A 24,613-nucleotide genomic window follows, 5' to 3' on the forward strand; every position below is an offset into this window, starting at 1 on the left:
GTGTCAAAGAATAATCTATTTATTGACAAAATAGTAATAGGTATATATTATATGTATGTATATGTATGTACATATTACGTAGAGCTAAAAATGAAGCCAAAAGAAGAATTAAGTAATCTCATAAATATGTTAATAAAAGTTACTCATTTTTCACAGGCAAATTTATAATCAGTATTTAAAACTGGTACATTGGAAAAAAAATTCAGATTTCAGCATATTATTTAGAATAACCACACTAAGAACAGATTTGGGGAAAGAAAGACATTTAATATTGCTTCTTTACTGTTTGAACTTTTACAATTTAACATATTACTTTAATAAATGTAACTTTTCCAAAATACATATAAAATGCCATATAGACCTTGTTCCTCCAAACCTTCCATACACACAAATAATTTGTTATTTGAACTTAAACTCTTGTAGGAAAATAAATAAAATAAAAAATTTATTAGGCCATATCATGTGTACTACCCTAGGAATTTCTACACTTGTCAATTCTCAATCTGTTAAATCCTCCTAATATCCCTGTGAAATAAGTATTACACAGGAGTACTCTTAGAATTTAGCGACCTGAAGCAAGAAGGGGTATACTGGGGGCAGAGATTTTGAAATGGTTCCTACGATGTTGGGGATACCCAATATCATCTGTCTTTCTTTTTTTTTCATCTGTCTTTAAAACCAACTTTGATAGTGATATCAAGTTTGGAACTACATCTCTCACTGAAGATCTGTTCATTTTTGTGAAAGAATAGAGACTGTGAAATGGGGACCGACGGGGAAAGTATATTATTCTTTGATCGTGCTTGCTTGGCCACAGGTGGGCAAGCAGATTGACCTGTCCATCCAAACTGAGTAATTCCTCACTCCTTCACTTTTTGTTTATGACTTTGTTTCTTCATCCTTGGCAAGAACAGAAAGTAAATCATGGCATTTCTTGGCTGAAAGGCAGAGTGAAACAGCTGTGACCCTTGAGATATTGTTTACTTTACTGCCTCCTGATACACACTCAGTCACTTTTGTTGGACATGCTTGATGGCTTTTGTTCATACAGTTGGCTGTTCTGTTGCTCCACCAATTGATGAAGAGACAGAGAGTTGCTGCTTTAAGCTACATTTATTAGTTCATTCATTAAACATTTATGAGCACCTATCTGCCAGATACTAGGATGGTTATAAATAGGAACAAACAGGTACCCTACCCTTAAGGTGCTAATAGTCTAGGAAGGGAAGACAAACATGTGAATATGAATCATTACACAAGGAGAGTAAGTACTAGAAGAAGTATGAACAAAATAAGATGGGAACACAGAAAAGAGAAAGAATAATTTCGCATAGGAGAAAGGTGGAGAAAGGCAAGATACAGGAATGTTTACAGACACAGGGATGTTTTAATTGCACCCTTGTGGCAGGCAATGGCCAGGATGGTAGAAGCCTTCATGATGCAATAGGAAATAAAGCCCCCAAATCAACAACTGTGGCACGGCTACAGGCCATAAAGAGTAGTAGGTTGAATGGATACAGTAATACACCACCCAAAGCACTTTAGGACCCCTTTAGGACCAAAGCACTCCAGCTGCCAGCAGCATTCCTGCTGAAGGCTGAAAGTGGATTATTTTGCAGTCTGGCTTAGCTCAACACTTTGGGATAAATAAGAATTGCTCAGGAAGAGGGGGAGAGGTCATGCAACAACATGTGTAATGCATGGGAGAATGTATTTGGAGTTCTGGGGCATTTAGGGCACAGATGTTACGGTGAACCTTAGATCCTGCAGCTGCACTCGGGGTTTCCTTTTGGCCTAATTACCTACTTTGTTTCTAGCTTTTACCAAGCCCAGATCTGATGCTAGAATAGAGAGCTTGTCTCATGCAAGGCTTTTTATTTTATATTCAAGTGTTGAGACATCCTCTCCAAAGCAGTTGGGGGGATATTAGAGGGCTGTCTTGGTGGGAAGTAACATGATCAGATTTGTGTATTGTAAGGTAAAATGGCTGGGTGTGTAAACAGGAATGAAAGAAAACAACTTTAGAGAACAGTTATGTTCAGTTAGTCCTGACCTTGAACTCCATAACCGTTCAGAGGCTAACAATTGGAGAAGGAGGCAATAGTTCTGAAGATAATGTCCCCTTGATCATGGCTGTAGAAACCTGGACCCTATTGCCTGGGTTGGAATCTCAGTTCTGCCACTTATTTGCAATGTATATATTTTTTTTATTTTTTAAAGTATTTTTTAAGATTTTATTTATTCATGAGAGACACACACAGAGAGAGAGATTGAGAGAGAGAGAGAGAGAGAGACAGGCAGAGGGAGAAGCAGGCTCCATGCAGGGAGCCCAACGTGGGACTTGATCCCGGGACTCCAGGATCAGGCCCTGGGCTGAAGGCGGCGCTACACCATTGAGCCACCAGGGCTGCCCTGCAACGTATATTTAAACAAGTTTTATGAACTATGTTTGCATTTTTCTCATCTACACTAATGATACCTGTCTCATGGAGTTACCATGAGGATAAAGTGCATTAATATATGGAAAGCCCTTCGAAGAATGCCTAGCACACAGTAAATGTTTAATAACGCTAGTTATTATTAGCTTAGCAGTTTCCTCAAATGTTTTATAGTAAGGAAAGCTACTTTTATTTGTCAGAGTCCTGGAATCTCAAGAAACAGTGAGGAGAAAGGAATGTATTCATGAAATTTGTTGATTAAAGTTGGAAAAGATGCACTGCTACCAGGGACTTCACCCCTGTTCCAGCCCCAAGAACCAACTCTCCTCCCCCTTCCCAAGTCAGAATGGCAAGATGGGGAGGGGAATCCCGTTTGCTTAGACCTGAAAGGGGCACCTTTAGTCATCTTGGAAAACCATCCATCTAAGGTTGGGTTCCTACTACAGCCTGCCTCAGCCTTTGGTTCTGTCATTAGACTTGAATATCTAGGGACACCTGGGTGGCTCAGGAGGTTGAGCGTCTCTGCCTTTGGCTCAAGGTGTGATCCCGGGGTCTCAGGATCCAGTCCGGCTTTGGGTTCCCTGCAAGAAGCCTGCTTCTCTGCCTGTGTCTCTGCCTCTCTCTCTGTCTCTAATAAATAAATAAATAAAATATTAAAAAAAAAGACTTGAATATTTGGAGCAATGGGAAACTCACACCATTCCCATCCTCACAGAGCCCACAGTCTACTGGAAAGCACTGCCATAAATTTACAACTACATGCACACATAAAAGCACAATAAATGATATAGAATAGACTTAAGGATGGGATGGGAGTGAAGAGAAAAGAAGGACAAATTTACCCTGGGACAAGCAGGCAGAGTTTCATCAAGACAATTACATCTGTGATGAATCTTACAGGATGAAGTTTTTCTTGCTAAGCAAAGAAGATAAGGAAATGCATTTGAGGCAGAAGGAGGAGCCAACAGAGGTAAATAGTCTGGAAATAGCCCAGCCGGTTTTCAAAATCTTGACAGCCAGAACATAGCTTGGGGAGTAGAAGGGAAGAAAAGTAAGGAAAGATAGACATTTAGGCAGAGGAAGTGAGTTGTAAATCCTTCAAATCAGTGCTTTCCTCTTTACCACTATTCTGAAGGAAGGGCCTTTGAAGACTTCTAAGAAGAGAAACAACTAAATTTGTGGTTTAGAAAATCTCGGTGGTGTTACATGGATGAAAGAGGGCAGGACTATGGTAAAGCCTCCCAGACATAAAGAGGAAGTGAAGCCTTTTTGAGATGCGAAATTTAAAACCACAGTGATAACACAAATATTTAATTTTTTAAATGTAAAATCCTAAGTATAATGTAATTAAATGCATTCCTCAAGGCTGTCCATATGATCAAGGAACTTTTATTAACGAATTTTCTGTTTATTTATATTTTATGTTTGCTTCATCTAGAGCACTATTTTACAGACATGTACGTTCAGAAGACATGCTTTTTTAGCCCAAAACAAATAGAGAAATAGATCAAGCTAAGAAAACTGTTTTTTTTTTTTCTTTTTTTAGTGTGAATGGCTGGAAAAGCAAAATGTATATTGTCTGAAAAGAACTGCTCTATCAATCTCCACAAATGTTTCCATTCCTGTGAAAAATCAGTGTGTATTACTCAACATATGTGCCCATCAATCTCTACTAGTTTGAGCTGAGGGTTAGTCTGGTAAAATTTCCCAACAGAGTAACAAGTGCTAAATGTCACTTCCTAAAGCTGAGAATTTTATTTCACAAAGGTAAATTTAAAGCACAAGTTTGGAATTAGAAATGAAACAAAAGCTTTATGAGGATGCACTACATTTTGGAAGTGAAATGTGCCATGTTTCACAGATTATTTTTCTTTAAAGTTAGTAGGTATTAAAATAAAATTTGGTGCTTTTCTATTAAAAGTGATTACATGTTTATATTAAAACCCTGACAATTAAGATATAAAGGAGAAAATAAAATTACTCATAAACTCAGGAACCAGAAATAACTATTTTTTTATGAATTTATTTTTTATTGGTGTTCAATTTGCCAACATATAGAATAACACCCAGTGCTCATCCCGTCAAGTGCCCACCTCAGTGCCTGTCACCCAGTCACCCCCACCCCCCGCCCACCTCCCCTTCCACCATCCCTAGTTCGTTTCCCAGAGTTAGGAGTCTTTCATGTTCCGTCTCCCTCAGAAATAACTATTGTAAATATTTCACACTCCTTTCCATGCACACACATATATAATATTATATATTTATCACCTATTTCTATTCATTTAAATTATGCAACGGATATTTTCCTGTAATATTCAATGTTATTTGAAAACAATATTTTAATAGTGGTGTAATATTGTACCATAAGGCTATTCCATAAATTATGCAACTATTAACTTACAATTGGGCATTTAAGTTGCTTCTAATTTTCTATATTTTAATTTTCTATATTTAACTCTGTAATGTTCATTCCCATACATGAATCATTCTTCCCATATCATTGGTGACTTTCTAAGAGTAGAATCCTAGAACTAAAATTGTTAGGTTAAAGTGTAAATTATATTTTTAAAGCTTTTGCCAGTTATTGTCCAATCACTTTTTGTGCAGATGTTATTAGTATGTGGTTGCACTGGGAGTGCATATTTCCAGGCAAAACATGGTATGCAACTCATAGTTACTTTTCCTTATTAAATGTGAAGCGGAGATGTTTCATAGTGCTTATTGGACAACTATTTTCTGTGATTTGTCTCTTCGTGTCTTATCAATTTTCTATTGGGGTATTGGTCTTCATCTTCCTCTTTTGAATAAAGGAAGGAAAAGAACTTCCTTTGTATAATAGATACTTTGGGATGCTCAGGAACACCCCAGTGGAGGAATTTGGGCTTTCTTTTTACTTTGCAAACTGGTTGAGCTCTTGAGTCTGGACTCTAGTTCCTGTTGCCCATGGGAGCTACTTAAGGACACCTGGGTTAAGATCAAGACCACACAGTTCATAATTATATTCTGTTCATACGTTAGCCTCTTTAGTCTCTTTGTCATATTCATTGCAAAACGGAGCATTTGCTGCTCTTTTGATTTTAAATGTTGAAATCAAAAACACAAAATTAAATCTCTTTATCAGGAATTTTTAAAAAGTAGATATATATGTCAAACAGTACTTAACAATAAAGAGCTCATAACTTATGGTAGTTACTCAATGTTTTTAAAAAATGTAATGTGCCTTTCATTCCCAAAGTATTGGTTTATAGCTAATCTTAAAAATGTGGGAGAGGGATGCCTAAGTGTCTCAATGGTTGAGTGTCTGCCTTTGGCCCAGGGTGTGATCTCGGGGTCTGGGATTGAGTCCCACATCGGGCTCCCTGTGAGGAGCCTGCTTCTCCCTCTGCCTATGTCTCTTCCTCACTCTCTGTGTGTCTCATGAATAAATAAATAGCTTTAAAAATGTGGAAGAGAGAAAAAGATGGGAAGAAAGGTAAGTAGAAATAACATACTGAAGCATTCTATAAAGCATTATGCTCAACGTTGACAGAAATCACCAGAGGACATTCTCTCCCGAATATCACCTTGTTGACAGAGATGTTGAGTATTTCCTTTTATAGATTCTAAATTAGATGACTAATTTTTAAAGTCTATGCATTACTTTGTTCCTTAAATATAGCAGAGAAATATAGTTTTAACCCTGAATAAAATGAATCTCATTTTCCTGCCCCATGGGAAGATTGGCTACTCCTGTCAATGATACCACAAAGCTCTTGGCCTTATTGGGTGGGTCTGGCACTTCAGTGGGGGTTGTCACTGTAGGTGTTGATGGCACACACTTGTGAAGAATCACAGCTTGTCATTGCTCATTTCTAGAAATTGCACATAAGCATCCGGATGCACTCCTCCTTGAAGTTGAATAGGAATGCATATAGTAGCTGCCTTCTGCATAAGTTGAAATGATAACATTTGACTCTGTTTCAAAAGCACAAATGCATGGAGAGCCTGAGGGAACCTGAAATTTGGGAAAACTCTATTTAGAACTGAAGTATTTTGGAAGAAAACTGCTGACACCAAACTGTTTCTTCCTTCTTTGGATCTTTGGCAGCAAAAATGTGGACTGTGCCATAGTCACTAGATACACAGATGAGGGAAGCATCCTGACTGAAGCAAATGAAATAAATATTTGCTGCTTGTGATCCTTTTCATGGTTGTTGGATCCAATGCCTTGATGAAGTAGCAAATATTCTTATGATTCCCTTTCTCAGAATGTCCTTCTGTGTGGGAATGTCCATGGGCAGCTTCTTGGTGTTCACCATGTCCACAAGCTGCACATGACTCATTTGCATGCCCAAAAGGCCAAGAAAGTATTGCTACTTTCTTGATTCACCATACAAGACACAAAGGATTAAGCAGGGTTATAGCAGGATTCAAAGACATGACACTGATAGGGATTTTGTGTGCATGTAAACATCTTACTTATGGGGTCCAAGATGACCATAATTCTATCTCATTTCAATGTGACCTCCTTGACTTCTGTAGAAAAATTTATTTCATTTTATTTCATTTTTAAAAGATTTATTTTGACAGAGCATGTGGAAATGTGCACATATGCATGGGGGAGGGGCAGAGGGAGAGGAAGAGAGAATCTCCAGCAGATTCCCCACTGAGTCTGAAGCCTGTGTAGGTCTCAATCTCACAATCCTGAGATCATGACCTGAGCTGAAATCAAGAGTCAGACATTTAACCGACTGAGTCACTCAGGAGCCCCCAAATTTTATTTTAATAATTTTTTTTTCAGATCATTCAAAGTTATCATTTTATTGGAAGAGTATTCTGGCTTTTTTAAAAAATACCAACAACCAAATATAAATAATTGCAGCAAAATGTTGCTTGGGGAGACCTGGAGATAGGGTCATACCACCCTGGTGCCAGAAGTGCATGCATACCAGGGAGCTCTCTGAGCACCCAGTGCATCCATCTGGCAATGCAATGAGTGGGATAGGGCCTCATGTTTTTATTACTATTGCTTTTATTTTATATATCAGAAAATGAAATGTTATTGACATGTTAAGTTTTTTTGAAAGTAGGATGATTTGGTTCAAGGCAATTCCAGTGGGCCTTTTGGCATATTATCAGAATGATCCTATAGTTCACCTGAGAGAACAATTGTTTGAAACTAATGAAGAAAACGTTGAAAAGATGAAACAGAGGGGTATGGCCCTGCACAATTAGAACAAGGTTTTGTATAAAGTAGTAGTAATTAGTGTAGTAAGACATGAGCTTAGGGAGAAAGAGACAACGGAAAGAATAGAACATCAAGAAAAAGACCTATGTAAATATAAGTAATTTAGAATATTAAAAAGGTGTCATTTGAGATCTGTAGAGAAAGATTAAATGACTAACAAATGTCAGACTAATCACTGCACCCAAATAATGTCTAGACTGCTGAAAGATCTTGATATTTCTTTAAAAACCCCCAAAAAAACGTTTTGGGAAGAACTTTATTAGCAAATATGTCACAAAATTCAGAAGCAATAAAAAGAGGTGACAGATTTGATTGGGGAAAAAAACAGCCAGAATCAACTTAATGAAAAAGAAAAAGAGGAAATTTTTTTATAATAGTCATAATATATATAAAAGTTTCCTGAAATCCCATAAGAGAAATATATATATATAAAAAAAACAGAGGAATGAGAATATCACAAAAGAGGTACATAAATGGTCAAAAAAGGGAGAAAATCTTTGTATAGATGTAACAAAGATTTAATAGTCAAAATGTGTAAAACATTTCCTACAATTCAACAAGAAAAAGAAAAAAAACAAAGAAGATACACAAATGGTCAGGAGATATAATAACTTCAACGACAGTAGGAACAAAACAAATGCAAATAAACAAGTTTTCACCTATCAAATGGAACAAGAATTTTAAGGAATAAGTACAGCTAGAGTTTTCATGGACATCATCCTAGTCTGCTCAGGCTACTACAACAAAATACCATAGACTGGGTGGCTTCAACCAAAAACATTTATTTGTCAGATCTCTAGAGGCTAGGAAATCCAGGATCAGATTGCTGGCAGATTCAGTGACTGGTAAGGACCCACTGACCGGAGGACTTGATTTTTACATGGGCATCTTCTTACTGTGTCTTTACAGGTCAGAAGGGACAAGGGAGCTCTCTGGGGTCTCTGTTATATGGGACTATCTCATTCATGAGGGTTTTATTCTCATGACCTAATCACCTCCCAAAGGCTCACCTCCAATTACCATCACACTGGGGATTAGGTTCCAACACATAAATTTGGGTGAGGGATACAAACATTCAGTCACACCACACCAGGAAGAAAACCATGGCCAGCTGAACCAGCCATACAAGGGAATACAGAATGGTAGTGAAAGAAGGTAGCTAGCTATACATTAGCTACAGCCAAGTGACCAGTTACAGAAAAGAGAACTAGACAAATCACGAATATTCCTCCTTATTCTGTTAGAGAAAACACAATTTTTGTGTATCAGATATCTTTGTTTTCTTATCGTTCTCGTATCATGTAACATAAGATAGATGTGTTGACTTTATATCACAGTATCTAAGTATTGCTAATTTTACATCATAGTATTTAGGTTACATAGTATCAAGGAGAGTAAGCATCATCCAAAGACTTTGTGTTCAGTTTTAGGGAAAGAGTTAGTGGGTTCTCAGCTGTAGGCAGGATAGTTACATCATGTTAGGTGAAATTATAATCACATTACTGTTTTTATTTGGAAATTAAGCATAGTCTAATGAGAGGGATATGAATGCCAAATTGACAAGGCATGGATTTGTGATAGGTAAGTGTAAATTTAAAAAAAAAATTTTAAGTAATCTCTACACCCAACATGGGACCTGAAATCACAACCCCAAGATGAAAGCTGTATGGTCCTCTGACTGAGGCAACCAGGCGCCCCATGATAGTTGAATTTAAGTGTCAACTTGGCTGGATCAGGGGATCCCGGATATTTGATTAAACGTTATTTCCAGGTATGACTGTGAGGGTGTTTCTGGATGAGATTAGTGTTTGAGGGATGTCTGGGTGGATCAGTGGTTGGGTGTCTGCCTTTGGCTCAGGTCGTGATCCCAGGATCCGGGATCCAGTCCCAAACTGGGCTCCTGTGAGGAGCCTGCTTCTCCCTCTGCCTGTATCTCTGCCTCTCTCTCTCTATGTATCTCTCATGAATAAATAAATGTTTATAAAAAAGAGAGAGATTAGCACTTAAATTTTGGATGCAGTAGACTGTCCTCCCCAATGGGCATCATCTAATCGGGTGAGGGCCTACATATAAAAGGCAGAAGAAGAATTTGCCCCTTTTTCTGCCTCATTGTTGGTGCTGAGATATTTCATCCTTTCTCCTGCCCTCAGACTAGAATTTACATCATTGATTCTCAAGCCTTAGATTCAGATCAAATTATATCACCGGTTCTGCAGGGTCTCTGGCTGGAAGATGGCAGACTGTGAGACTTCTCAGTCTCCATAATTGTGTAAGCTAATCCCTTATAATAAATCTCCTTTTATATCCTATTGTTTCTATTACTCTGGAGAACTCTAATATAGACACCATAAATAGTCATTTTATTGCACTGACGGTAAATTGCTACCACCTTTCTGGAAGGGAATTTAAAAATAAAGTCATGCTTTTTGACATAATTCCACACCTAGGAAGTTATCCAACATTAGTATCTATGGATGAATTTATGGATTTCTCCACATGAACGGACAACTCACTATAGTTTTTTTTTTTTAAGATTTTATTTATTTATTCATGAGAGACCGAGAGAGAGCCAGAGACACAGGCAGAGGGAGAAGCAGGCTCCATGCAGGGAGCCCTGACGTTGGACTCAATCCCCGAACTGGAATCACACCCTGAGCCAAAGGCAGACACTCAACCGCTGAGCCACCCAGGCATCCCCTCAGTATAGTTTAGAAAACTAAAAAACTTGGACACAAATGTCTAATCATTGCAGATTTACCAAGGAAATTATTTCATCATTCAAAGCTATACTAGGAAGGCTATTTTTTTTAACGGAGAAGTGTACTCTTTTATTAGTCTTATGTAACATGATGCCATTTTTATACATAGTTTTTTGTCACAAATCTGCATTTCTGCAGAGAATGGAGTTTTAAAGTCAAGGGTGTGAAGAGGAGATAGTAATGGTGGGATTCTTCTCAGAAGTGAAAGCTGAATCTATAAATGCCACTGGTTCTAATAGCTGTCTCCAGAGGAGTTAGGGAATAAAGGTCAGGAACTATATTTTAAATGCTATTTAAAACCTCAGAACTTTTGTCATTTACCCTTTACAGAAACTGCCTATTTCCCCCATAGTAATCATTCCTTTATTTTACATATATTTTTGAGCACCTAGTATGTGCCAGGCACTATTTTAGGTGCTAATATAGGAGCAGTGAAGAAAACAGAAAAAGTCATTGCTTTCACGTTCCTATGTATTCAGATTCACAGTATTAGACATAAAGCAATCAAATATAATAATGTGTCAGTGGGTGATGAATGCCAAGAAAAAAAAAAAAGTAGAGTGAAGAAATAGAGGATGTAACCTCTTTGATTAGCTGACATTTGAATAAAGACCTCAAGGAAGTGAGCAAATGGGCTATGCTGACTTTCAGGGGAAAAGAGGACCGCGTAGGCAGAGATGAAGGTAGCGCTAGTGGTCCTGAGTCAGGAGTGTGCTTAGTGGCTAAGGAGCAGCAAGGAAATCAAAGAACCTGGAGTAAAGTAAGGCAAAGGAAGAATGTGGGAGATAAAATCAGAGGCAATTGGGGGTCAAGGAACATACTGAGATGAGGGTTATCCAGGAAATTCTTAAATTATGAAATCTTATATATGACTTATACCAGAAAGCAAAGAGCTAGAGGGATTCTATACAACTTCTCATTTAGCTTAAGGGGAAAGGAATCCCAAGGGCAAAACCTACCAATAGGTGAACAAAACAGGGTAAATAGTTGAGGTTAATTGACAGGTATGAAAGATCTATGGAGGCAGCTTGGGGCTAAGAAGCTGGGGTTGGGGTTGCCTTGAAATACCAATTGGTTCTGAAATAATTATACATGGTACATACCTTTTTAAATGAAAGTTTGTTTTTGAAAATATGTTAGAAAATGTCAGTGGGTGTTCTCACAGTGTAACGAAGCGTGAAGAATGAATATCCTCCAGTTCACTTCTGTTTTTCTTTCAAAGAATATGCAGACAGAGGCTTGCTATAGAGAAAATGAGTAATTTGAATTTTTCTCCAGAACTCAGAAATGATCCAGATTATTTGGCAGTTTGACTTCTTCCAGTTTGCATTGCATTTGCATTTTAACACAATGTCAATAGACATAACTATCTTCTTTGAACATTTTTATTCTTTTCCTTTACAGAGTAGTTATTCTGATCAGAGGATAAAATAACAACTTAAAATGAAGTCTCTGATGGAAATCAGGCCAACTGATTGAAATAAATTTAAAAAGAAATCCTACCTCAAGCTGTATGTGTAATAGTGTGAAATGATATACTCCTGCTGTTTCAGAAAAGATGAATTACTGTGAATGCTCCCTAAACCAGAGATGAAACTTCAAAATATTGTAATCTGAAAAAAAAAAAAAAAAAACAGAGCTTAACGAAGGGGGGGAGGGGAATCCAAACTACATAGGTGTACTATGTTATATCCTTTTAAACATAAATGCCTTAAGAAGAGATTGTATATTTGTTTGTTAATTCATAAATTATTATTGCATGTATGTTCTGTTCCAGCAACTGTGCTAGGCACAGGACACCTCAGTGTAGTAGGGAATGATGGTAAGGGAATTAAGTGTATTATAAACATGATGAAAGAAGCAAGCATACGGGGGTGGGGGAAGTGACTGTAGAAACACAAAAAAGACTGGAGAACTGGGAAAGGCTTCTTGAAAGATATATTGCTTGGGAACCTGGAAAATCTGGATTAGAAGGATGGCGCAGCACGAAGACCTTGGGAAAGGGGGCAAGGGGCCTAGCTTCCTGTATGAACTCTGCTCTTATCTAAATGTGTGACTTGAAAGGTGAGGGGAATCAGAAATGAAGGGAAAAGACAGGATAAAGCAAAGGTCCTATGAAAGAATGCTTGACACAAAACAAGGGTGGGGGGGGGGTGCCGGGAGGTTGAGGGCCTTGAAGGGTGTGGCTGTGCTATCCCTGCAGCGGTACTTATCCTGGGTTTTCTGGGCTGAAGAGAAGCAGTGCTGACAACTTTGGTATCTCTCTTGCACCTCCTCTACTGCCTGTGGACTTTTCCAAATCCTCTGTAACAATTTCTGAATACTAAGACTGATCTACTCCATTGCTTTTCAGTAAGTGCTCCCATAATCTCTTACAACGTGAGAGACCCAGGGTCCTCATTAAAAATACCACTCTTTGGGTCTTACCTCAGGGTGCTGAATCAGAATATCTGGAGCTAGAGTACAGATCTCTATTTTAACTCCCTTATCATGTGATTCTCATCCTTGTCCACCTGCATCCAAAGAAAGTGGTATCCACACTTGTAGTTCCAAACAGGGACTGAAATTAAGGCTCTCAACTCCCAGCTGGGGTGGGGTTTCCACTCCATTGTGTAATTTTCCTTTTCTGACCCAACAATCTAAACTGATTTAGTATTTCTATAAATAACGTGGAGAAACTCTTATGTTGCTAAGAAGCAAAGTAGGAATTTAAGTTATGCATAATGTGATACTTTGATATTATCTGTGAGCAAAAATATTCATGGGGGGCCACCTGGGTGGTTTAGTGATTGAGCGTCTGCCTTCAGCTCAAGTTGTGATACTGGGGTCCTGGGATCGAGTCTGCATCAGGCTCTCTGCAGGGAGCCTGCTTCTCCCTCTGCCCATGTCTCTGCCTCTCTCTGTATGTCTCTTATGAATACATAAATAAAATCTTTAAAAAAAATAATGGAAAAATACTGAAAGGAAATCCAACAAAATGTTAGTCATTTTTACCTTCATAGGATAGACTGTTGATTTTATTCATCTTTCTCTTTTCGCATAGTTTGTGTCCTATAACATATGTGCAAATGTTTTATAATTAAAAATAACAATTTCCTGCAGCCCCGGTGGCTTAGCGCTTTAGCGCTGCCTTTAGCCTGGGGTGTGATCCTGGAGACCCAGGATCGAGTACCATGTCAGGCTCCCTGCATGGAGCCTGCTTCTCTCTCTGCCTGTGTCTCTGCCTCTCTCTCTTTCTGTGTCTCTCATGAATAAATAAATAAAATCTTTAAAAAAAATAACAATTTCACTTAACCTGAAATAAAATCAAAATTGAAATGCATAAAGCTATAAGTGACCCTCAGAGAACTTTCAAAGTCCTTGATAAATTTTTTTCAAAATTTTAACAGTTTTTGTTGGCTCTGGCCTCCCAGATGGTATGGATATGCTCAGTGATCTCTGACCTCATTTGATTTCTAAAAATGTCCTTTGATCATCAACTTTTACCCTACTTTTCCTGAAAAATTAAGTCATCAGAAACACAAAAGGTTTGGAAGGTTTCGATTTGGGGATGAAGAGAAATCATGAGGAGTAATATTTGTTCACTTCTAAAATCCTGTAAATCTTCTTTATGAGAAATTTAAAGGCAGGCTTGAAATTTTTAATCTGGGATTTAAAAGTTGATGAGGATAAAAAGAAATTCATATATTCTCAAGTAGAGGTAAAGCTAAAATGTTAGAAGACTGTGATTTGCTTTTGACACTTTTTATTATGAACCAAGTGATTTTTTAATTTAAACATTTTATGTAATATACTAGTATACACAATTTAAAAAATAAAAAAATTAATTATCCATAGTGCTACTGTACATTAACATTATAGCATGTTTTCTACAGTTTATACATAGGACTGTAATCGCAGACTACACATAATTTGTATTCTTATAATTTTTATGGTATTTTAATGTACATATTTCTCAGGTCACTAAGTAGATTTTAGAAACATCAATGAACCAAATGATTCCTGACACTAAAATCAACATAGAACTGATCTGTTTTGTTCAGATTACGAATCTACTTCAAATTACTTAAAATAGGCTTTTGGTATCATGATATATTTGGACAGTCAGGAGCATATTCATTTTATTTTCTATTGCCCTATTATATAATTAGTCATACCTAGGTGAAACAGTGATAAGGGGCAGGATAAATTCAAGTGAAAAAACTTCCTTTCAGTTCTCATCAAGGCATATATCTCATGGATGGAGATTCAAATAAAAAAGCTTATGACTAAATAATTAATATCAACTTCTAATAGGAAATTTACTTTGTGATAACAGATGAATTTGACCAAATTTCTGTGAAAGTACTAATATGAGGATTATTCCCACTCCTCTGTCCTACTTTAGAAGCTACAGCCCCTTTAAGTCCTATACAGCATAGGAAAAACAGCCACTGACTTTGGAGAATTTTAGGAAACTTTTATTGACTTAAGCATTGATATTTCCAGATGGATCTGGACTCTGAGTATCTGGGTATTGATGTATCACCTGAGTCTTCCCTATTTATTTCTCAATAAATCAGATGGCATCCAAAGCCAGATAAGTCCTACACTTGAAGAAAAAGAAAGGCAAGATATTCTGAGATAAATGACATAGCAGGTAACTGCTGATACCACATAAGAAAACACTGGATAACAGAAGGCTCTATTAGTGCCTAATATTGGAAACCAGAAATAATATTACCAGGAAAAAATTTTTTTGGGTCCCAACAAAGGTCAGAGTCTAGTTCCTGTTCCTCTGATCTTTCAGTAGGGAGATTACAGTTCCCCCAATTTCAGTTAAAGCCCTTGAAAAAATTCCCTAAGCAGTTTGCATATTAGAATTTCCTTTTTCTTTCCTATAGTGATACATGCTCTTTACATTTAAACTTAAATTGCCCTACATCAATTACCAAGTAGTTCATTTGGGGCTTTAGAAAAAATTCATTCACAAAACATGAAGAATGCAAGGTGGCTCTTTTCCTAACTCTGAATTCAGTTATATCATGTTGATATCTTGAAGGCAGCCACAGTGAGTACTGTAAACCAGAAATCAACAAACACCTTAAGTCAGAACCCTCACCTTTAGCCCCATCAGGCTTGTGTGACCAGACCACCACTGCCCATAGAGCTCCATATATAGCTAAAGCATGAGAAGAGTCTGATAATCATGTGCTTCACAGCCCTGATCTTAATGTAGATATCCTTCATTGGCTCTCACTGGCAGTATGATGTAGAGCCTAGACACAACAGCATAAACTACTTGCAAAGAAAAATGAGAGCCCAGTTCCCCATATAGGAACATTCCAAAGTGACCCAAAGAATAAATTAGAGAAAACTTTCTTCTTCCTTTAATTCAAAGAAGAAAAAAGAGGACAAAGATGAAGAATGAACAGGAGGAAGGAGAGGAGATGGTAAAAGAGAAAAGAAGGAAAAGGAAGAAAAAATGAGGATGAAAAAAGGGCTTGTCAAAAATCCTACCTTTTCATAGTGGCCAAAATGCACATTCATTATTTATCCTTTGTTTCAGAGGCACTTTTACTGTGTATTTTCCTTTTCCTTCCTTCTTTTTTTAAAATATTAGGATACTCTACAGCATGCTCTGTTATCAGTACAGGAATATTCTGGATCATGCTTTGCTGCTGCCCTTCACAATCAAGACTGTCCACTCCTTTGAGGGACCTACTCCATTAATGAGTCATAATGTTCTTTTTCTGTGATTCAATGACACAAATAAGGGATTCTCAGATGTAAAAAAAAAAAAATCGGTCACAGGCAAACAACATTGGACAAAAGAGATTGAACTTGAATCATTGCTTTTGGAGAGAGCCAAGGGCTTAGATCAGACTCATTATGAAGTTGTCTTTCAGAAAATTAAATTTCTTATTAAACTGCTAGCTTGCCTCTAATTTCTGAAAGACCCTTATTACAGTTTATATCAGTTTAATACTAGACAAATACATCATTTAAAATATACTCTATTGAGACTTTCTGAATATCTGATATATATCCAAATGAGATGTCAAAATTTCTCATACAGGCAGTTCAGATGAGATGGTTTCATAAATTCCATCTATGGTGAAGCATACACTCTGTAGCCTCAAGACACAGAACAGTTTCCATAAGTCCAGTATACTTCCAAGTGTTGTTGGTGTTACCATGAATCACAACAAAAATAAGGTGAAGGTGAAACACAGGTACTGTAATTTGTAGTTTGCACCATATTTCAGGTGCATTTCTGCTTTGACATTATATCCAGACAAGCAACAATGAGTAATTCTCAGTTACCCTTTGTAATATCACAGAGATTTTTCTAATAAAAAGCAGAAGCGGAAAATATAAAATGTAAGTCCCCAGTCAGGCAAGGATTTTGTTCTATTTGATTTTATTCACTAACACCATTCCTACTGTTTAGGACAGTACTTGGGAGAGTGGGTACTCAATAAATACATGTAGACTGAATGAGTTAATAAATGGAAATTTCAGATTAGCAGCTTTACTATTTTTTTAAAATAGTTTGCATTCAATTTGATTGAATCCACCAATGGTTGTAGTTTCCTTTTTTATTTTCCATGGTAACTATATACTTCTGCAACAGAGAGGTAAAGGAACTCCATAGTTACAATTTATGTTTTACAATTCTACAAATTAACTCTGTTTTCATAAAAATCTCATCTAAATTAAGCTAGTCATGTCAGAAAATCCCCTAGCTAAGGAATATATGTGACAAAAATTATATCAAGAGACCAATTTATATTTATAATCTTGCTTATTAAAATTTTTATTATTTATTTTCTTCACCTTTTTTCCCCATTCACAAAAGCACAGTCAAAATAAACAAACGAACAACGACTAAAAACTGATTTTCTGTTAAATGAACCAGGAAGCTATCAAAATCCTGGAGGAGAACACAAGCAGCAATCTTTTTGACCTCAGCCAGAGCAACTTCTTACTAGACATGTCCCCCGAGGCAAAGGAAACAAAAGCAAAAATGAGCTATTGGGACTTCATCAAGATAAAAAGTTTCTGCACAGTGAAGGAATCAATCAACAAAATTCAAAGGCAGCCTACAGAATGGAAGAAGATGTTTGCAAATACATATTTGATAAAGGACCTATACCCAAAATCTATAAAGAATTTATTAAACTCAACACCCAAAAAATGAATAATCCAGTTAAGAAATGGGCAGCAGACATGAATAGATACTTTTCCATCTAGATCTAGATGGCTAACAGACACATGGAAAGATGCTCAACATCACTTATCATCAGGGAAATACAAATCAAAAGCATGATGAGATACCACCTCAACACCCGTCAGAATGGATAAAATTAACAACATGAGAAACAATGGGTTTTGGTGAGGATGTGGAGAAATGGGAACTCTCTTGCACTCTTAGTGGGTGGGAATGCAAACTGGTGCAGCCCCTGTGGAAAACAGTATGGAGGTTCCTCAAAAAGTCAAAAATAGAACTACCCTATGACCCAGCAATTGTACTATTCGGTATTTACCCAAAGGATACAAAATTACAGATTCAAAGGGATACAGGCACCCTAATGTTTATAGCAGCATCATCAACAATGGCTGAACTGGATAGTCCAAATGCCCATTGACTGATGAATAAAGAGGTGGTATATTAAGAAAATTACATATATGTGTATATTATATATATACACACACATATATAGGCCATTATATTACACATATTTATATATTACCTATATTACTCAGCCATCAAAAAGAATGAAATCTTGCCATTTGCAGTGATGTGGATGAAGCTAAAGTATAATATGCTAGGTGAAATAAACTAGAGAAAGACAAATACCCTATGATCTCACTAATATATGGAATTTAAGAAACAAAACAGATGAACATATGGGAAGGGGAAAAAAGAGAGAGAAACAAAGTATATGAGTCTTAAATATCGAGAATAACTGAGGATTGTTGGAGGGAGGGAGGTGGGGATGGGCTAGATGAGTGATGGGTATTAAGGAGGGCACTTGTGATGAGCACTGGTGTTATATGTAAGTGATGAATCACTGACTTCTCTTCTTGAAACCAATATTGCACTGTATATTAACTAGAATTTAAATACAAATTAAAGAACAAAACAAACAAAAACAAAGGGAATGTCCCATACTCTTTTGCTAACTAACTCTTTCTGTTTTTTCAGCGATCTCTAGAGCAGCTGTGGAATCACCTGGACATAAAGTATCACTCATTTGTTAAGATAGTTTCTAAAAAGAAGAACAAATACCATACCCACATCTGAAAGTCTATTAGGAAATATAAACTGGTTGAAATAGTTAATGAACACTTTTGGAACATGTATATTTGGGAAGGAGAATCAACTTAATTACCTTTGTCAATCAAAGTCTTAATTATACAGTTAATTAATGCTAGTCAATGAAATATTTATAATTAATCACATATACTTTCTATTATTTACTACTACACCTAGAGGTTTCTTTTAAACTAAACCTGCCTATAGATGCCTATAAGTGAAAATATGTAAAAAATTATCTCTAGTGTTAATTTTCAGAAATATCAAGATATATGAAATTAAACCTTTAATGTTACAAATTTAATTCTAAACTTCCCTTGCCAAATCAAGAAATTAAAGCTTTTTCTCAAATGAAAATAAGATGTGATTTTAAAAATTTCAAATCTATGGTAGAAAAACTTATAGTTTTAGGTAACAAATTCTCTTAAAATATATGAATTATTGGAGCCCCTGAGTGGCTCAGTTGGTTAAGCATCTGTCTTCTGCTCAGGTCATGATCCTAGGGTTCTGGGATCAAGCCCCACATTGGGCTTCCTGCTAGGCAGGGAGCTTCCTTCTTTCTCTCCCTCTGCCTTGCATTCCCCTGCTTGTGTTCTCTCTCTCTGTCAAATAAATAAAATCTTTAAAAAGACACATGAATTATTTAGATCACTGTTTCCTTAATTTGGCTGTGCATCAGAATCTCCTAGGGAGATTTTAAGAATATGTATCTCAGGATCTCTGCCTAGATCTATGGAACCAGAGCCTTTGGGGATAAAACTCAAGAATCTTTTTTTACAGTACTTTCCACGCCCAATGTGGAGCCCAGTGTGGAGCTTGAATTCATGACCCGGAGATCAAGACCTGAGCCAAGAAATAGAGATGGACACTTAACCAATGAACCATACAGGCATGCCAAAAAAATCCATATTAAAAAATTTATTTCGTCACATGATTCTGATGTATAACCAAATTTGAGGATAGAAGATTTTAGATAAGTATGTCTTAAACATCATGGGCTATCCTCATTAATTTTTCCACATACTCCAAAAGGCGAATCTACATAAGAATTAAGCCAGTTATAAAACTTAGACTTTGGGATCCCTGGGTGGCACAGCGGTTTAGCGCCTGCCTTTGGCCCGGGGCGTGATCCTGGAGACCCGGGATCGAATCCCACGTCGGGCTCCCGGTGCATGGAGCCTGCTTCTCCCTCTGCCTATGTCTCTGCTTCTCTCTCTCTCTCTATGTGTGACTATCATAAATAAATAAAAATTTTAAAAAAAATTTAAACTTAGACTTTAAATTGGTCTGACTTAATATTTGGTCCACAAAGGGCATACAAAAATCTGGACCACCCCGTGGGCAATCCAAACATAGTATCTTTCATCATCCATATCAATTGCAACCATGGTACCAGTTCAGAACTCTGTGGCTTCTGATCAGGACATCCATTATAGAGAAAGTAAACAGTAACATTTTAAATTTATAAGTGCAAATCACAAGGCTTGATATTTTCAGTTGCCAGCTTTGATTTGTGGTCTGTTGCTTCTCACACATCAGCAGCTCTTTTTAGTGTCCTCTGCTGTAAAAAAGATGGAGGGATTTATAAGTGATAAGGAAGTACCTTGAATGATAATGGGATTTTAGCTATAAAATGTAAAGGGAACCCAAGAAGTTATTTTGATAGCCTGGGCTCCCTCCAGAAATTAGAGTTGGAGAGGGCTTGAGTGCAGATAATTTTGGGGGGAAGTAATCCCAGGGAATAGAAATCAGGGAGTGAGACGTGGAAGGAAGAAAAGCTAGTACAAGGATGTGTTCTCAACTTGGTCACTGCTGTGGGCCCTGGAGTTAGATTATGATGGATCTTCTGAGAAGCAATATAGAACATGCCTCAAAATTGTTCACTGGAAGGAAAGAAGAGGAAAACATTTGTGCACAAGCCCCTGCTTCCAACCAGTCAAGGATTGCCTCATCAGATGTTTATTCTTTGGACACACTGGACACACTCCAGTATGTCCATGTGTGAGTGCTTCCCAGTTCCCACAAGCATCCTACACTGCAATATCAAAGACCTAGAGCACAAAACAGAAGGTGTCCAGCAAGCAAAAGCGAGGTGCTCTCAGAATACATATTTGTATGAAGCTGGTTTAGCATGATGGCTAGATTAAAAGGTGGGCCAAGAAGACCACAGACAAGGCATAAAAGTTGTCCAATACAGTCATGCATGTATCAAGGAGGCTGCTATTCTGTACTGTAGTGAGGCTGCAGTTTAGAGATGTGAGATTCCCAAGGTTGAATACTCTTACTTATGTGTTGAAATATTCCCATAGTTCTCTAAATTACCAAAAATAACATGAAGTTATGCTCCTTACATACTGTACATTGTGAGTCTGTACCATGGCAGCTCCCTTCCTCCCATACTGTCAATTTCTTATCCCCATTCAAGGCTTTTCACTTCTGTTTCTACTGAGTGACTTTTATACTTCACCTGTGACCAGTGAGAAGCTAATTAATCCCCAATTCCATGATATACATTTAGCAAATTAACAAGATATAGAAATTATAGTAGGGGTATCAGTGACCTCAATGATGATTTGGGGTATAAGTCTCCTTGATGACTAGTATCACTACACTATCAAACACCACTAGAGATAATAAAACTATCTGGTGCTCTTACACTGGGCTCCTTGGATTCCTAAGGCATACAAGTAAAGTGATGGAGTGCCAACACTATTCTGAAGGTTCAGGTCAATGACACTTGCAGAGAATCTGCCACAACACATTTGTCTTATTTGTTACTATCTGCCATGTTTCTGGAAGATAGCCCTTGCTCCTCTTCATCTCTGCTCTCAAATATTTCTCAAAAATAAACCTACCTCACCTTACATACCATCATCACCACTAGCATTTCGAAAATCAAGTTTCCATCCCAAGCCCAAGAACAATTTTCTCTTTGAATTAACCTGCATTTCTAATGCCACTGTTTAGATACTGTCTCTGATTGAAGACCACTTTTCTATGGTCACCGGCAGTGTCAGCATTTGGGGTTTTGTTTGTTTACTTGTTTTAAAGATTTATTTTTCATGAAAGATGAGAGAGAGGGGCAGAGGGAGAAGCAGGCTCCCCACGGAGCAGGGAGCCTGATGTAGGACTTGATCCCAGGACCCTGAGATCATGACCTGAGCCGAAGGCAGATGCCTAACCAACTGAGCTACCCACGTGCCCCAATGTCTGCATTTGACCTCTGAACCTGTTAGCCCTGTGCTAATCCTTTTGCTCTTTGCTTGTCTCTTTATTCTCAACAAGATGCAGGCCCAGCATCCAGACAAGATGCAGGCCCAGCATCCATATAGCTTGCTCATTTGCTGGGAGATTTGTTGTTACAGGAAACTGTGCTTTTGTGTATTCCTGTTGTGTGAAGGGATTCAATATTTCATAGAACTGAATGATTAGATTCTTTACACTTTTGAGGTATTACATATTCCTATGGAGGAACTCATCAAATTGAGTCTGATCTAAAATAATACAAAAGCAGGAATTATTCATTCTATCACCCTTTTTCTTGCAGTTCCTATGGATACCCCATCCCTAATCCCACTGTTTAATCATATCCTTTATGACTGTATTTTTTTGGCAATGAGCAGAAAGTGATACTAAGACAGGCTTAAGGGGAGGGTGCATTCTAGCTCGTATCACTGAACAATTAAGGGAATAATTGACTTCAGTTATGGTTTCACTCAGCATTCGGTAAAAAGGAAATAGACATTTTTATCATTTCTTGGTTCTACTTCCATAACGTTCTATTCATTTTCTGCAAACCCCCCACTCCTACCCAGTGATTGTAAGATGACTACAGTAGTATCAGTCCCTGCATACTCCTATGTGGTAAAAAAAAAATGAATTGGGGATATATTTGAGGATTCCCAATGAATTTTTTTATTGAGCCTCACTGAATCTTAATGGCTTATTCATTTATATTGGACTGTTACAGATTGAATTGTGTACCCTTCAAATTTATATGTTAAAGTCCTAACGCCCAGTATCTGTGAATGTTACCTTATTTGAACAGGGTCATTGCAGATGTAATTAGTTAGATTAGGTCTTATGGGAGTAGTATGAGTCTTTAATCCAATATGACTTTGTCCTTATAAAAAGGGAACGTTTAGAAACAGGCAAACAAGGAGAACACCTGTGAAAATGAAGGTAGAGACTGGGGTGATGCAGCGAAACCCAAGAAATACCATAGATTGCCTGCAAACCAGCAGAAGCTAAGAGAATGACATGGAACAGATTCTTTCATAGCTTCCAGAAGGAACTAACCCTGTTGACACCTTGATTTTGGACCTGGAAAGTAGATGTTTATCCATTCATCACTCAGTGGGCATTTGGGCTTTTCCCATTGTTTGGATATTGTTATAATGCTGCTATAAACACTGGGGTGCATGTATTCCTTCAAATCTGTATTTTTTTATTCTGTGGGTAAAAACCTAGTGGCACAATTGCTGGGTTCTAGGGTAGTTCTATTTTCAACTTTTTTAATGTTTGCATTTAATATTTATATTAGAGCATGTTAATTAGTAATCTTTGAGAGGGAATGTAGATGGTATTTTCAATTAACTCACCTATACATTCATTTCTAGCTTTTGATTTCAATTTTTAAAATTTAATTTCTAGTTAGTTAACACATAGTAAAATTGGTTTCAGGTATAGAATTCAGTGATTCATCACTTACATAGAACACCCAATGCTTATCACAAGTGCCCTCTTTAATAGCCATGGCCCATTGAACCCATCCTCCCTACCCGCCCCCATCAACCCTCAGTTTGTTCTCTATCATTGTCTCTCTTTTTTCCCTTCTCCCATGTTCATCTGCTTTGTTTCTTTTTTTACCAACATATGAGTGAAATCATATGTTGTCTTTTTCTGGCTTATTTCATTTAGCATAATTCACTCTACCTCCAACCACATCATTGTGGATGGCAAGATTTCATCCTTTTGAAGACTGGATTTTATATATATTTCCTTGACTTAATTTCTCCAAATGAAAAACCATTCTAAGTAACATTTTAATACTTTTTAGTTTCGAGTTTGTATGTAGATTCTAGTTATTTAACATACAGTATAATATTAATTTCAGGTGTAGAATTCAGTGATTCATCACTTACATACAACACCCAGTGCTCATCACAAGTGCCCTAATGCCCATCACCCATTTAGCCCATCTCCCCACCCACCTCCCTTCCAGCAAACTCACCTTGTTCTCTATAGTTAAGAGTCTGTTTTATGATTTCTTTTTTCCATTATCATTATTTTCTTTCTCTTTTTTGTTCATTCTTTTCTTAAATTCTACATATGAGTGAAATCATACAGTATTTGTCTTTCTCTGACTGACTTTGCTTAGCATAATAGTCTCTAGCTCTATCCACATTGTTGCAAATGGCAAGATTTCATTCTTTTTGAAGGTTAAGTAATATTCCAGTGTGTGTGTGTGTGTGTGTGTGTGTGTACATATCACATCTGCTTGCTTTGGGCAAGCTCAGGATTCCCACACTGGAAACTAAATATTTTAGTCTGCATTTTGTTGAGTCTTGTCCCACAACTATCTCCACACAGATGTCTGAAGAAACTCTTTAGTTATTCCTTTTCCCCATCTTAGAAATAACATCCCTCAAAACATGCTACCCATTTGAAAAACTAAAATGAAAATCCTGAAAATGCGGAAGTGAGTTATACTATAGGACTAATTAGAATCCTTTGAATTTCAATGAAAAAAGAGAAAAATGCTGTACTGAGACAGAATTATCAGAAAATGCCTGCTTTTTAAGTATATTCAAATTTGATAAGTGAAATGGCTCTCAATATGTTGTTTAGGAATCCCATAGTAGAGTATTAATGAGCTAGTCCTCAT

At 37.2% G+C, this 24,613-nt stretch overlaps 1 pseudogene; it reads right to left on the minus strand.

Annotated features, from left to right (window-relative positions):
• Positions 1 to 6,266: 6,266 nt before the first annotated feature.
• LOC119876832 lies at positions 6,267 to 7,430 on the minus strand (annotated as a pseudogene).
• Between the last annotated feature and the right edge of the window lie 17,183 nt (positions 7,431 to 24,613).

The sequence above is a fragment of the Canis lupus genome, chromosome 11, assembly GCF_011100685.1.
Source record: "Canis lupus familiaris isolate Mischka breed German Shepherd chromosome 11, alternate assembly UU_Cfam_GSD_1.0, whole genome shotgun sequence".
NCBI classification, from domain to species: Eukaryota; Metazoa; Chordata; class Mammalia; order Carnivora; family Canidae; genus Canis; species Canis lupus.